Source organism: Desmodus rotundus, chromosome 6, assembly GCF_022682495.2.
Source record: "Desmodus rotundus isolate HL8 chromosome 6, HLdesRot8A.1, whole genome shotgun sequence".
Classification (NCBI taxonomy): domain Eukaryota; kingdom Metazoa; phylum Chordata; class Mammalia; order Chiroptera; family Phyllostomidae; genus Desmodus; species Desmodus rotundus.
This window is the reverse complement of record NC_071392.1, coordinates 36,499,951-36,516,397: the sequence shown is the minus strand read 5'-3', so window position 1 is coordinate 36,516,397 and position 16,447 is coordinate 36,499,951. Positions and strand designations below refer to the sequence as shown.

The following is a 16,447-nucleotide window of genomic DNA, read 5'->3' as shown; positions in this document are numbered from 1 at the left end:
CCAGATATTACCTGGACACTTCTTCCAGGCTTTGATGCCCTAGGCTGCCACACCAGGCATGGAGTTGAGACCCCTTGCTCCCCAGGCGGAACCACACTGCAGCTTAAGTATCTCTGAGGACTCTCAGCTGCCATACATGACTGAAGAACCAACCCTTTTCAGGGCTCCACCCTTCTTACTGGGCTCGATGTGGCTTTCCGTAAATCCTTGGTTATAAGACTTCTATTACTCTTCAGTTAGTTGTTCAGGTTGATTGTTCTATATTTTAGTTGTATTTCCAGTTCAGTCCTGGGAGAAAGGTGAGTGTGACTTCCACTTACCCCACTGCCATCTTGGATTGCCCTCCTTGATTTTTTAAATTAAACTTTTTCTTTTAAAACTTTTGTAAATTCATATTCAGTTGTAGTAAACAATACAGAAAGGTACAATGTACCTTTTATCCAGTTTTCTTCAACAATAACATCTTGAAAAACTCTGGTATGGGATATTAACACAGATAGATTCAAGATCCAAAACATTTCCACCACCACAAGGGTCCCTCTGTTACTTTTTCATAGCCACACAAACTTCTTTCTGCCTCCACACCCTGTTTCAACCCTGGAAACCACTAATCTGCTCTCCACTTTTGTAATTTTGTCATTTCAAGAACATTTGATAAAGGAAATCAAATTATATGTAATCTGGGGGGATTGGCTTTTTTACTCAGAGTGATGCTCTGCAGATTCGTCCACATTGTTATGTGTGTCAGCAGTCTGCTGCTTTTCACTGCTAGGTGGTACTCCACAGTACCAGTGTGCCATGGTATGTTCAAACACTCAGTTGTCAAAAGACACCTGGGCTGCTTCTAAGTTGGGACCGTTATGAATAAAGCTGCTATGAAGAGAAACAGAACAACAAACAAAAGATTAGTGAAATTAAACGGTTGTAAAGAATAGGGCCCCCAAGACAAAAGTGGATTTTTACAAGTTTCCTTGGCTCTTTACACCCAGAGGGCTTTAGGCTCTTAAAACAGATGTTCCCTAATTAGTTCTATATGTTAACAGTCAGGTGAATTCTACTTTGTATAATAGCTAATAACTTCATACACACACACACACACACACACACAACTATGTACCACCCCTTTCCCTATTGGTAGGCCTGTAACTGAATAAAAATTGTGCAACATGTGGCTTTATAACACTATAACAGCATATAAATCTCCAATTTGTTTTCCTTTAACACAACTGAGTAAGGGGTGATGAGAAACCCAGATGTTGGATACAATTCTATGTTGAAAATGGTTACAATATATACATTTCCAGAGAAAAGCAAATCCCTTTATATTTAATTACTTTAAATGAAAAATTATTCATTTTATGAAACTTACCTTATTTTTAGTTTCAATAATATTAAAGTTGAGTAGCATGCCTTAAGGTATTATTGTCTGAACAGCTTACTGAGTGGTGGTATGAAATCAACTTTGAGTTAATAATTAGTTCAAATCATCTTCAAAATGACAAATCTTCACTATAGCCATAGTAATGATATATATATTTTTAAAACAATGAAGTTAATGGTTTTGAATTTATGAGCGCTTAGGTTCTTTGCTTTTCTAGAATTTAAAGATTGATACTTTCAGTTACAAATAATTCTCTCTGGTCAGGTTACTTTAAGTCAAAGAATCAAATGTGTTAAATTTACTTAGCTTTTATTATTATAAATCTTTTAAATATTTGTTCTGTTTGCAATAAAGATTTAGGTACTTACAAGGTTATATCTTGAATAGAGACTTTTTTTTAGTGTTTCAATATTTTTATTTAAGTCTTACATTGAAATGTTTCAGCTTATAGATTGAAATTCATGTGAATAAAATATAAATAATAAAACACAAGAAGCCATGCTAAAACTAAGATCACATTTTTGACCCCTCTAGATTATTTATAATTTTATATACACTGTTTTCTGGAATTGAATTATTTATATATAAATGTTGAGACAATTTGGATTCTGTGGAAATTATTTTTTATTTCATTTTTACTGTATTTTTCCCATTCCTGTTTAGTCCCCTTATACTCCCTTCCCCCTGCAATCACCACACTGTTGTCTGTGTCCATGAGTCCTTTTTCCTTTTTGCTCAGTCCCTCCACCCCTAGAGCTGTCATCCTGTTCTCCATCTATGAGTCTGTCTCTGTTTTGTTTTCTAGTTCAGTTTGTTCATTAGATTCCACATATGAGTGAAATCATATGCTATTTATCTTTCTCTGACTGGCTTATTTCACTTAGCATAATGTTCTCTAGGTCCATCCATGCTGTTGCAAAAGGTAACATTTTCTTCTTCTTTACTGCCAAGTAGTACTCCATTGTGTAAATGTCTCATAGTTGTTTTATCCACTCATCTACTGATGGACACTTGGGCTGCCTCCATATTGTTGGTGATTGTAAATAACGCTCCAATGAACATAGGTGTGCTTATGTTCTTTTGAATTAGTGTTTTGGGTTCCTTCAGATGTATTCCCACAAGTGGGATCACTGGGTCAAAAGGCAGATCCATTTTTAATGTTTTGAGGTATCTTCATACTGCTTTCCACAGTGGTTGTACCAATCTGCATTCCCACCATCAGTGCAAAAGGGTTCCCCTTTCTCCACATTTTTGCCAACAGTTGCTGTTTGTTGATTTATTGATGATAGCCATTCTGACAGGTGTGAGGCGATATCTCATTGTGGTTTTAATTTGCACTTCTCTGATGATTAGTGACATTGAGCATATTTTTGTATATCTATTCACCATCTGTATGTCCTCCTTGGGGAAGTATTTATTCAGGTCCTTTGCCCATCTTTTAATTGAGTTGCTTGTTTTTTTGGTGTGAATTTTGTAAATACTTTATAAATTTTGGATATCAACCCCTTATTAGATATATCAGTGAATATGTTCTCTCATTCTGTGGGTTGTCTTTTTATTTTGTTGATGATTTTCTTTGCTGTGCAAAACCTTTTTGGTTTGATGTAGTCCCCTTTGTTTATATTTTCTTTTGCATTCCTTGCCTGGGGAGATATATCCAATAAAGTATTGAATATATTTTATCCAATATTATATAGCTATGAGCTATGTCTGTGATTTTGTTGCCTATGTTTTTTCTTCCTATAATTATTCAGGTTTTAGGTCTAACATTTAAGTCTTTAATCCATTTTGATTTTATTCTTAGCTTCTTTATGTCTAGACTCATAGGACTACTAAGAAAGGGCAGGGACTTTCAGTTATAAGTCAACAAATTATTTAAATAATCACCTTTAGCATAGCATATTTAGAATATACTCCCATATATTTCGATTACTACAATTATATTTCATAAACACCCAGTAGGCAACATTTTCAATAAGAGTTTTTCTATTCACTGGTCCAGTTGTTTGTTAATAGTTATCATAATTAAATAATGCATTACACAGACACTTTCTGTTCTCTCCTGAACACAAGTAAAGTATTAACTGTACTCTGCCTGGTTAATATGTTTTTTCTGGAATTACAAGATATAATTCTTAATGGAAATTAGCTAGATCTTATATGTAATACCTAAGTTATTGTTTCCTTGAGACTAAGTTTTAGTGAATGAAGCAAGGCCAATACACATGCCTATTCTTTTCATGGAGATAGTACATTCACAGAGTGATCAGATTTGGCAAATTACCCAAAATACCCAAGCTAAGTTATGAACTGAACAATCCTTACCATAAATAAGATGCTCAAATACTTAGAGTGTAAAGTGTTTAACAAAACTAAGCCACTAATTCTTAATGAATAGATTGAATAAGAATTTTCTATGGTAATTTTCAGTATTCACATTCTGTTATAAAAGTAATAATTATTGTTATGTAAAGGGTTTTTAAAATTGAATTCAGAACTATTTAGAAGTAAAAGTCCCAATCAAAAGACAGAAATCCGATATTGAAGAAAACAGAAATGTTGAAAGGAGCTGAGGACACAATATTTCAATTTTTTTGCAAAGATTATCACCAAGTTTTTAAAACATACATGGGATATGTTATACTAAAAAGAATATTAAAGAAACCTATTTTTATTCTTCTAATAATATATGGATTGGTAAAAAACTAATACATAGACAAGAATTTATCTTTTCCTTGAAATGCTTGTGATTGTTTATGAGACTGTATTATGCAATTAGCATGAAATTCACTGAGGGTAAGGAGAAAGTTCTGATGTTGTTTTCGACAATTTGTCACTTATTAGCCTGACCAGTAGATAATCTCTGAAGTCCTCGGTGCTTTTGTGACATCTGCTAAAGAAGAAAAGATGCCCTGCTGTTCTCTTATAATCACCCACCTGAAAGTTTAGATTTCTATTTCTCAAAATATTTTCCGATCAAATGAGTTTTTAAATGCCCACAAATATACTTTAATAGGAGTCTGTTTTCTTCGCAAGATGAGGGAGAGGCGAAGGCTGCATATTCTTAAAAGAATACATAGATTAATCTGACAAGATAAAATAACTGATTAGATACTTTCCTTTGAATATCTTTGGTATACCTAAGAGATGATAAATAGAAGACACTGGAATTTAAAATAAAAATGAATAAATAAATAAATAAATAAATAAAAATATGTGGTGGGGCTAAATAAGAAGATAGAGTAAAAGGAAGGTTGACCTTGGAGTTTTGACAAAGGCCCGTGTTGCCCTTCATTGCTATCATTTCCCAGACTTTTGGCAATATTCCTTGGTTCAGAAAATCTCAGAACTGTCCCTGGCTCCTTGAAAACTATCGTAGTCAACTAATCATGGTAGAAAAAGTTATACTGTGTTGTAGCCATCACAAATTCAACCTTTAAAAAGGCATAATGTACTTATAATAAATAAACAGATTTTTAAATGTATAGTTGTATCTTTCAACACATCAACACATATTAAACCACCACCCCAAATAAAATATGGAATGTTTTCACACCTAAGTTCACTCATGTCCCTTTCTAGTCATTGAACTCCAAAGGCAAACATGATTTCATTTTTATAACCAGAGCTTAGTTTTTCCCATTTCAAAATACAAGTAAAAAAGGTATACACTCTATTCTCTCTCAGCTCTATAACTGAGCTTAAATTCAGTTTTAAAATTCATTCATGTTATGAGAATGATTATAGTTCATTCTTTATATTAGTAGTTTACACATGTAACAATATACCATAATTTATTAACCTATTCATTTGCTTAGAGATATTTGGTTTTGATTTTGTGACTAGTATGACCATTTTGTATACATTGTGGTCATATGTTTTTGTACTTTTTAAAAATGCTTAATAGGGGATTTTGGGGTTCTAGTGTTAAAGGTTTTCTACGCACACATTATTTTACTCCCAACAGCAATATGTGAGAGTCCTAGTTGCTGAACTACGTCATCCACATTTGATGTTGTCAGCCTTTTTTATTTCAGCCATTTTGATTGGTATGGAATTCTAACTCAATTAATAACCATTTTCCTAAAGACTATGATAATCTTTTCATGGGCTTACTCAAAACTTGTATATTTTCTTTTGGGTATTGTCCAAGTCTTCCCCCATTTTTACCAGGATAGCATTAATCCATAGATAAACCTAGAATATAATCATTTTAGCAGTGTTAATTCTTCTAATCAACAAACATGATATACTTTAATATTCATTAGGATTTCATTAAAGTGCTGGTGTCTTGAACTATTTTTTTGTTAAATTAATCCACCATAAACTAATAATAAACTAAATAACACATATAAAACACAATCTTTTAGACATTGTACAATAGGCATTGCAAGGCAGTGATTTCTGTAGTAAATGTCCTAGAAATATATAAATTAAGTCTCAGACTTATACATCATATGTCTGCTAAAATAGAGTAGCAAATTCTAGACATCAATCACTCTTTTAATAAAGAAATGCATGGTATCTTAGGACAGAAAATTAGGGAAAAACTACTATTAATATTCAGTATTTGTTGTTTGGTTGATTACAAGGACTGGCATATCAGATCTGATGATCCCGGATACCCATTGGCTGAGATGAATATGAAACTGGAAAAGACACGGGCGTTCACGCTGCCTGTCACTACCAAACCCAGTAAGCAGGGACAGAGATTGAATCTTCATGGGTGCTTTACTCAGATGGCCTGTGATCTGAGAAGGCGGTGGGTTCATACCCTAACAGACCATCTTACATTTTCTTTCCAAGCCAGCCTTTTTATAACAGGGAATATACAAAATGCAGTGAGGGGTTTTGAAATTCAGGGAAAGTTAGATAAAAGAAAACTGCAACATTCTCCCCCTGGGCAGTAGGTGTTCCCAGGGGCAGGCAGTCATCTGTCTCTCCCTGGAACACAGTGGCTCGGATGCTTCCACTTGTTCCCCAGGTGGTAATCTTTAGCAGTGCCCCAGGAGGTCAGCTGTCTCTCCCGGGAGTGGTGGGCCTTATCTGCAGTTTCTGAAACATAGCTTTAACATGTGCACATGTTAGCACTTATTAACTACTTACCTTCAACTAAAATTTTCCAACTCTTGAGTCCCCTATCAAATCACCTCAAAATTGTGCTTTTGGGATTCAGCAGGGAAGTGATATTGCTAAAAGCGGTTTTGGATTGATGGGTTCATGAGCTGTAATATCAGGGAAGTGATCTCAGTGTTTTGTAATCCACAACACTGTGACCCATCCCACTACAAGTATCATAAGACTCCCCTGGACAAGGCTTGCAAATGGTCTGGGTATTGAGTAGATCATTTTTATGTATTCAAACTGGGCAAAGAGTATCTAGAAAGCAACCTTGTGTAAATTACCTTCCTTAATAAGATTTATCACAATACTAATTAAAGTGTTCACCAATTGTTGATTATATTTTGTCTTCCAGACATACAACCAAGTACTTCATTTATATTACCTGACTTAATTCTCAACGATGAGTTAAAAATCATTATTGCATTTTTCAGATTGGGAAGCTAATTTTAGGGATGTTAAGTAATATTAAACAAAGTCTCTTGAATGAATCCAGTATTTGAATTCAAATTTGTTTGGCTAAAAATTATATGCTTTAAATCATTGCACTGTAACACCTCCTTAAAAGTAATTGAGCAAAGGGCAGTTTACCAAGGAAGTATTTCAGAAATTTCAGTGGGTCTCCTTAGTGGGTAAAATGTTCAGTCCAACCTCTCAATCATAAGAGAATAAACAGTCACCTCAACCATATTCAACTAACAAAGGTTAGAGTACACAGCAGTCAATCAATTCCTTCTGAGAACTGAGTTTCATATATTTCTTCTATTTATGATGTTGGACAAAGAGCTAAAGGTTTCCTTGCCTCTTTTTAGAGTCTGCATCATGTTCATTTTTTCCATTTCCAAAATGAGGAAAAGGCTTCTGCTCCTTCACAACTAACACCCATAAAGCTAGCTTTAGTGTGTCCTGAGTGACTCCCATCTACTAAAAAGGAGCACATCTGTATAGAAATGTTAACATTCCCTGGTTGGGGTGGCTCAGTGGATTGAGTGCTGGCCTGAGAACCAAAGGGTTACTCGTTCGATTCCCAGTCACAACACATGCCTAGGTTGCAGGCCAAGTCCCCAGTATGGGCTGCGTGAAAGGCAACCATACATTGATGTTTCTCTCCCTTTTTTTCTCCCTTCCTTTCCCTCTGTCTAAAAATAAATAAATAAAATCTTTAAAAAATGATGTTAACATGTGAATTTTTCTGCAGAAAAACTGAGGCCCTTTCTGGTGTTTGTTGGAAGCTTCATTTTTCTTTTGCTTGCTTCAATTGTGGCTGGTTCTGCTGCTATCAGAGGAAGTTAAAGGAAAACTGAAAACCTGTTTAGGGAATCAGAATCTGAAACCATGGAACACAGGGCTGAAAGTCCAGGTGTATTTCCTACTTGTAGATTTTACTGTTAATAAATTAATTAATCATAGGGGCAGATTTGGACCACTAAATAGTATTAGTCTAGACCTATTCTGAAAATAGGCCCCACAAAATAGGGAGAAACTAAAATTTGGTACAGTTTGCAAGTAGATAATTTCCCAGTGATGCTGTGTGAGGTAGGTGTGGGGCCATAGTGTGGACAGGGAACTGGGTCTGGGGAAGAGATATGTTCGTACTAATCCACAGTGGTAGTTCTGAGACAAAGAGAAGCTGAGTTTTTCACTCTGATGTGCTAAAATGAATTTGGGAAGCAAGGGTTAAAATCCACAAGAGGAGGCATAGAGCAGGAACTGATTCTGAAAGCGAGTGTCTAAGGTGATGGTACAGTTTGGTAAGACAGAGTATGTAGAATCAAGTAGCACTTGAAGCACTTCTGTGAAGCAATGGTATAAGTGGTTTAAAACAATCATGAAATAGCTACACCTAAGGTCACTAATGGTAAGAAATCTGTTGAAACACCAACAGGAATTATTCCATTGATACAGGACAAGCATAAATTTAGACCGATTTTAACTACCAATATGTATTTTACAGATCATGGAGTGTTTTTTAATGCATTCCTATAAAGTTCCTGCCCTTGTATTTTAACATTAAATAAAAATGGCTATATGAATTTTTAACAAATTGAGAGGGTATACATAGGATATTCTGATTGGAAATATAGGTTAAGTTATATAATGTAGAAAAAATCATTTTGAGAGCATAGAGATGCCTAAAGTTAATAGGAAGTTGTCATTTAGAATAGCTAAGGGGTGCAAGTGCGGTAAGAGGCCTGGGTGTTTGGTGGTTAACAGGGGACACATACTGTGTCTCTAGAGAAGTCAGATGTGAAAGAGATGCACCTGTTTTCCACACAATCCTCAAATCAAAAAAACAAAAGAGTGCAGTGTCCAAAAAGCAGGCTTTAAATTGAAATTGATCTCTCACATCACAACTAACTCTGCATTGTCTTCCCAAGATTAATGACTGTCCCCAGGGAGAGAAGCTAGTTAGGACACAGTATACTGAATCCTCTGGGGAATGGGTTTAGGTGTCTACATTTAAACAGCTTTGAAATTAGGTGGATTATATGAAATTTTTGCAACAACACAGAAGGATCTTAAGAATATCATGCTAAATGAAATTAATTCAGAAAAAGTTAAAAACCATATGATTTCTCTCATAGTTGGGATATGAAAAGGACAGCAATACATGAACAAACAAGGAAAAAGAACAAAAACTCCTAGACACAGACAATAGTATGGTGGTTACCAGAGGGAAATGGGGTAAGAAAAGGGTAAAGGAGGGTCAAATATATGATGAAGGAAAAAGATTTAATTTTGGGTGGTGGGCACAATGCAATATACAAATGATGCATCACAAAATTATACATGTGAAACCTATATAATCTTGTTAACCAATATTACCTAAATAAATTTTATTAAAGAAAATGTAGATGCACAAATGTTAAAAAAAGAAAGAATATGCTTGGTGCATATTCTTCTATCTCTGAGATTATAGAAATCCCTCTAAATTTAGAAACAAGAGATTGATTTCATATGGCAAAATTGTCACTTAACAACTCTGTGATGTTGGCCAGAAAAAACCTCTGGTGTCTCAATTTTCTTTATTGGATAATAATAAAATCCATAGAAAAGAATATTCTGAGAGTAAAATTATTGAAAAACAACTAAAAGGGTTTCTTATAAAGTACAATTGATTGTTTTAGAATGTATTTCTTACTTCTTTTATACTTTACCTCGAAAGAAAGAGAATGAACTTCAGTAGGAGGAAGGAAGAAAAACAGAACTTCCTTAAAGAGAAATGTTATAAATCAATAGCTTCTTGGGCATCCACATGTACATTAAGCTTATTTGATGAGAGAGGTTTTCTGCAGATTGTTAAGAAACGCTTTATGGACATATATTTGGGGTTCAAAGCACATTTTATGTTGTGGTTACTTGGATTGTGTAATGCCAAGAGAAGTAAAGCTAGACTCTGAAATTGAAACAAGTACTATTTGTGAAGCATTTGGTTTTCATCGAACATTTAGAGACAGTTTAAGGGGTCATTCATTTTTTTTGAAGTTGTCAAGTCCATTTTGCCTAGAGAAGATTCGTGACTCTTCCTGAAAGCAGCCAGAGGTGACTTCTAAAAATGGCTTGTTATATAGACTTGACCCAGAAAACTCCACAAATTCATGCAAATCAAGAGGTTCAAATCTTCCTGTTCATTTTAATAACACTTGTGAAACTATCCAGACCATCAAGGGTGCGCATATTTGAAAAGCCATCAAGTATCTGAAAGATGTCACTTTACAGAAGCAATGTGTACCCTTCTGTTGTTAAATGGTGGAGTCAGTAGGTATGCCCAGGCCAAACACTGGGACTGAACACAGGGTCAGTGGCCCAAAAAGAGTGCTGAATTTTTGAGATTTCTGGCAAAGATGGAGGTGTAGGTAGATACACTTCACCTCCTCACACAACCAAAAGAAGGAAACAACCAATTAAAAAAAAATAGCCAGAACTGCCAGAAAATCATACTTCATGGAAGTACAAAAACCAAAGAGTTAAAGAAGAAATGTTCATCCAGACTGGTAGGAGGGGAAGAGACAGGCAGCAGGTGCAGAGAGGACGTGGCAAGGCTACAGCTGGTGGACTGGGTGAGAAGGCCGCTGGAGGACTTGGCGGTCCCACACTCATGTGTGGATAAGCCAGAATGAACAACTAGGGAGCCAGACAGACTGCACAACCCAAGGTTCAAGCTCATGCAAAATAAAGTATCAGAACCTCTGGCTGTAAAAATCTGTGGGGGTTGTTGTGGTGGTAGGACAAACTACCCTCTCTTGAAAGCAGAGCAAGAGCCCAGAAAGTAGCATTATTCCCTCTGTCACCCCTCCCCCACACACACTTCCACAATGCAATGAAGTGGGTTGCCCCACCGAGGCCAATACCTAAGGCTCCATCCCTTACAACATAACAAGTGTGCAGAGACAAAGAAATATGACCTAAATGAAAGATCAAACCAAAACTCCAGAAAAAGAACTAAGCAATAAGGAAATAACCAGCCTATCAGATGCAGAGTTCAAAACACATGATCAGGATGCTCACAGAAATGATTTGAGTATGGGACTGGGACTCAAATCAACAATTTGGAAGAATAGGACAAAATAAACATTCAACCAAAACAGAATGAAGAAACAAGAATTCAAAAGAAAATGAGGAGAGGATTAGGAACCTCTAGGACAATTTTAAACATTCCAACATCCAAATCATAGGGATGCCAGAAGGAGAAGAGGAAGAGCAAGAAATCAAAAACTTATTTGAAAAAATAATGAAACAAAACTTCCCCAATCTGGTGAAGGAAATAGACTTACAAATCCAGGAAGCTCAGAGAGTCCTAAAAAAGTTGGACCCAAAGAAGAACACAGAAAGACACATCATAATTACATTATCCAAGATTAAACAGAAGGAGAGAATCTTAAAAGCAGCAAGAGAAAAGGAGACAGTTACCTACAAAGGAGTTCCCATAGCACTATCAGCTGATTTCTCAAAAGAAACCCTGCAGGCAAGAAGGGGCTGGAAAGAAGTATTCCAAGTCATGAAAGGCAAGGACCTCCTTCCAAGGTAACTCTATCCAGCAAAGCTATCATTTAGAATGGAAGAGCAAATAAAGTGCTTCCCAGCTAAGGTCAAGTTAAAGGAGATCATCATCACCAAGCCCTTATTATATGAAATGTTAAAGGGACTTATCTAAGAAAAAGAAGATGATCAAAAATATGAACAGTAAAATGACAACAAACTCACAACTATCAACAACTGAACCTAAAATAACAAAAACAAAAACTAAGCAAACAACTAGAATGGGAACAGAATCACAGAAATGGAGATCACAGGGAGGGTTATCAGTGGTGAGGGAGAGGGGTAGAAAGGAGGAAAAAGGTACAGGGAATAATAAGCATAAATGGTAGGCACAAAATAGAAGGTGGGGGGGTAACAATAGTAAAGGAAATGGAGAAGCCAAAGAACTTATATGTATGACCTATGGACATGAACTAAGTGGGGGGAATGCTCAAGGGAAGGGGGTACAGGGCACAGAGAGAGGAAGGGAAGAAAAAAATGGGACAAGCATATCAATAAAATGTACTTTGAAAAAGAGTGCTGAATTTTTGCTGCACATGCTTAAAAATTTACAGAGTAATGCTGAACTTAAGGATTTAGATGTAGATTCTCTTGCCATTGACCACATGCAGGTAAACAGAGCTCCCAAGATGCACTGCAGAACTTTCAGAGCTTATGGGCAGATTAATCCATGCATGAGCTCTCCTTGCCACATTGAAATGATCCTCAGTGAAAAGGAGCAGATTGATTCTAAACCAGAAGAGGAAGTTGCACAGCAGAAAAAGATATTCCAGAAGGAACTAAAGAACCAAAAGCTTATGACTGGGAGTAAATTCAGCATAAAATAAAGACTAATAAAAGAAAGGAGGAGGAGGAGGAGAAGAGGAGGAAAAACAAGAACAAGAAAAGATTCAAGAACAGAGGGAAGTAGCTGTTTCCATTCAATAAATTTTCATTATTGGGACACTTTTCCATAAGTCTTAAATATGTAAGTTTTGTGCAGCCACACTGCAGCAAGAGGAAAAAACATCCAAATATTGTGTGTGAGTGGGTGTATGTGCATGAGTGTATGAGAAAAAGCCTACATAAATGTGAGTGTGTGTGCATATGTAGTTTTACATGTGTGTGTTGTAAATATTTGTGAATATATGTGAGTGATGCCTGTGAGTGTGAGCATAATTTAAGTAAAACAAAATTCAAGCAACTGTGATAATGTTGAATGAAACCAAATGTTGTTCAATAATACATGCTTTCTTGCAGAAATATATTATGTCTTTATTTTGTTATAATGGTTAATGAACATAGGCTTCAGATTTAAGGTCAAATAAATTTTGAGTTTATATACCTATTATGAAATAAATAGTGCCTAAATTCAAAGTGTAGAGAACTGGTAACTGAGCTCGTGAAAGTTCTCTCATCCATTTGTACAGCATTCCCAGTAGTTTGTGATGTACATTCACGGTTGTCTATGGTATTAAAATGAAGCCACTTACTCAGTCATTATTGAAAGTATAATTGATAACTATGAGCTATCTATATCCATAATGTATTGCTATAGAAATCTAGATTTGATTAATTCAATAATAGGAATATTTCCCTGGATATTTTAGTAATTCAATTTCTATACTTTGGTATGTGCAGAATGTTATGACTACATATTATGTCTGTAAGTCTAATACAGAAAAAAAGCACACATTCAAATTTGATGTCAACAGTATTATTCTTCCAATATTTTTTAAATTATTTTCAAATTTAACCTTGAAATTTGGCAGTACTCTTAGAGTTCAACTAATCTAATCACCTCACTTTATATGAAAAAAAATTAAAGCCTCTTCTTAGTCTGTTAAATAACTCGCTCTTTGTGGGATTCAGAACTATCATTATATCGCATAACTTTATATACCTTTTAATTGAAATCATACCTGTTTGCTTTTGAATATTTTAGTATTTGTGAATTTGAGATCTTAAGCACTTGGTCCTAATTTTCTAGAAAGAGTGTTTTAAGAGCAAAAAGTGCTATTGGCTCAGTTTTACATAAGTCCTGAAAGTCATGTATGTGATATTGTGTGATGTGAATTTTGATGTGTGGGTGAGATGTAAGGCTCTACGTGTAGATATGGGCCATGAGCTCAGATGAGTTGATGGAGGAGGAGAACTATAATGTTTACTGCATTGTGAATAGGTGTAGAAATGGTCACTGTGTACTCAAGGAGTTATGAAATATATTGTTGAAACCTGATTGTGTGGAACTATCATTGCTTCACCAATATATTGGTAATTCACAAATCAACATTTTCCAGAATAACTTTATTGAGTTCTAGGCCTATTTATATAATAGTTTATTGGCACTTAGACATTTTAAAGTTATCACACCAAAACCTCCTCAACTTCTCTTCAAATCTATTCCTAACCTGAATCTTTGTGGCAATACCATGATATATCTAGTCAACCAAGCAAGAAACCTGAAGTTAACTTAAGATTTGTCTTTCTTTTTCACTCCTATTTCCAACCCAATCAAACCCTATGTATTTTATGTTTTAAATATTTATTATAAACTTCTCTTCTTACTTTAGTTTATATTTAAAGTTATATTTTTAATTTGGCTTAATCTGACAGTCTTTTAGCATTTTTCCTAATTTTAAATGTATTCTTAGTAAAGTGGTTAGGTTCTTTTTTTTTTTAAATATATTTATTGATTATGCTATTACAGTTGTCCCATTCCCCCCCAACTCCACTCCATCCTGCCCACCCCCCTCCCTCCCACATTCCCCCCCTATAGTTCATGTCCATAGGTCATACTTATAAGTTCTTTGGCTTCTACATTTCCTACACTATTTTTACCCTCCCCCTGTCTATTTTCCACCTATCATCTATGCTACTTATTCTCTGTACCTTTCCCCCTCTCTCCCCCTCCCACTCCCTTAATGACAACCCTCATGTTCTAGTTGTTTGCCTAGTTTGCTCTCGTTTTTGTTTTATGTGTGGTCGTTAATAACTGTGAGTTTGCTGTCATTTTTACTGTTCCTATTTTTGATCTTCTTTTTCTTAGGTAACTCCCTTTAACATTTCATGTAATAAGGGCTTGGTGATGATGAGCTTCTTTAACTTGACCTTATCTGAGAAGCACTTTATCTTCCCTTCCATTCTAAGTGATAGCTTTGCTGGATACAGTAATCTTGGATGTAGGTCCTCGCATTTAATCTTGGGTAATGTAATGATGATGTGCCTTGGCGTGTTCCTCCTTGGGTCCAGCTTCTTTGGGACTCTCTGAGCTTCCTGGACTTCCCGGAAGACTATTTCCTTTGCCAGATTAGGGAAGTTCTCCTTCATTATTTGTTCAAATAAGTTTTCAATTTTTTGTTCTTCCTCTTCTCCTTCTGGCATCCCTATAATTCGGATGTTGGAACGTTTCAAGGTGTCCTGGAGGTTCCTAAGCCTCTCCTCATTTTTCCAAGTTCTTGTTTCTTCATTCTTTTCTGGTTGGATGTTTGTTTCTTCCTTCTGGTCCACACCATTGATTTGAGTCCCAGTTTCCTTCTCATCACTATTGGTTCCCTGTACATTTTCCTTTGTTTCTCTTAGCATAGGCTTCATTTTTTCCTCTGTTTTTCGAATAGATTCAACCAAGTCTGTGAGCATATTGATAACCAGTGCTTTGAACTGTGCATCCGATAGGTTGGCTATCTCTTCCTCGCTTAGTTGTATTTTTTCTGGAGCTTTGAAGTGTTCTGTCATTTGGGCCATTTTTTTTTTTTTTGTCTTGGCTCCCCTGTTACTTTAAGGGGCGAAGCCTTAGGTGTTCACCAGGGCGGGGTAATGCTGGTCGCAGCACTGTGAGGCTGTACGAGGGGGGAGGGGCTGAGTGGGAGCAATGGCGCCCGCCTCACTCTCCTCCAGATTTCAATCTTTCACTCCGCTATCCACAATCAAACTGGCCCACTCTGGTGCTGGTTCCCGAGTAAGTGGGCCTGTGCACACTCTAGGCCCCTGTGGGTCTCTCCAACAACCTCTTCTGTGAGGCTGGGAGTCTCTCCTGCTGCTGCCCCAACCCCCACGGGCGTTTTCAATCAGAGATTTGAGGCTTTATTTCCCTGAGCTGGAGCCCTGGGTTACTCGGTCTGCTTCGCTCCCTGCTGTTTGTCCGGTTTATCTGTGGGCGAATGTGGTGCCGCGGGGTGCTACCCGCTGCTCTGCCTGCCCCACTCTCCGCCACTCTGAGTCTGGCCCTCTGGGTTTATCTGTGCAAATGTGGGGCCGCAGGGTCTGCTAGTGCTCGGACTGCCTGCGCCATTTGTCCCACACTCCGCCAGTCTCAGTCCCACCACAGCCACTCGAGTCTTCTCCAACCCGGTGCCCGTCTCCACCCCTCCTACCAGTCTGGATGAATGGTTATTTTCTATTTTCTTGGTGTTGGTCCCCCTTGCTGTTCGATTCTCTGTCAGTTCTGGTTGTGCGAGGAGGCGCAGTGTGTCTATCTACGCCACCATCTTGGTTCTCCAAAGTGGTTAGGTTCTTTTAAAACGTGAATATTGTAATAATTATATTCTTACATAAGATCCTTAAATTGTTTTCCATTATTAAAAAAATTAAACTTCTCCCAATAGATGTCAAGACTTCTCAGGATTTGTTTCATTGTCAAGTAATCAGTATCATTTCCTGACATTAGTCCTGCCATTGCCCCAACAAATTCAGTTTATTTGTAGTTGACTGAATGCTCTATACTCTAAAAGCTCTATTCTTTGCAGCTTGTTTTTCTCTGGTTGGCACACTCTTCTTCACCTCATTACTCTTTCAGGATTCTGAGTAAATATCCCTTCTTTAGGGAAATATTGTCTCGTACATTCTTTTCTCCCTTGTCTGTTTTAAACGTCCCTCTGCAATGCTTTCTCCTTCTCCTTTGTATACATAATATTTAATGAAACTATT

The 16,447-nt window shown here is 36.5% G+C and overlaps 1 pseudogene; it reads left to right on the top strand.

Annotated features, from left to right (window-relative positions):
- The window catches only part of LOC112302589 (large ribosomal subunit protein uL22 pseudogene), a 30,995-nt pseudogene extending 18,626 nt beyond the window's left edge, over window positions 1-12,369 (top strand).
- The last annotated feature ends 4,078 nt before the right edge of the window (window positions 12,370-16,447 follow it).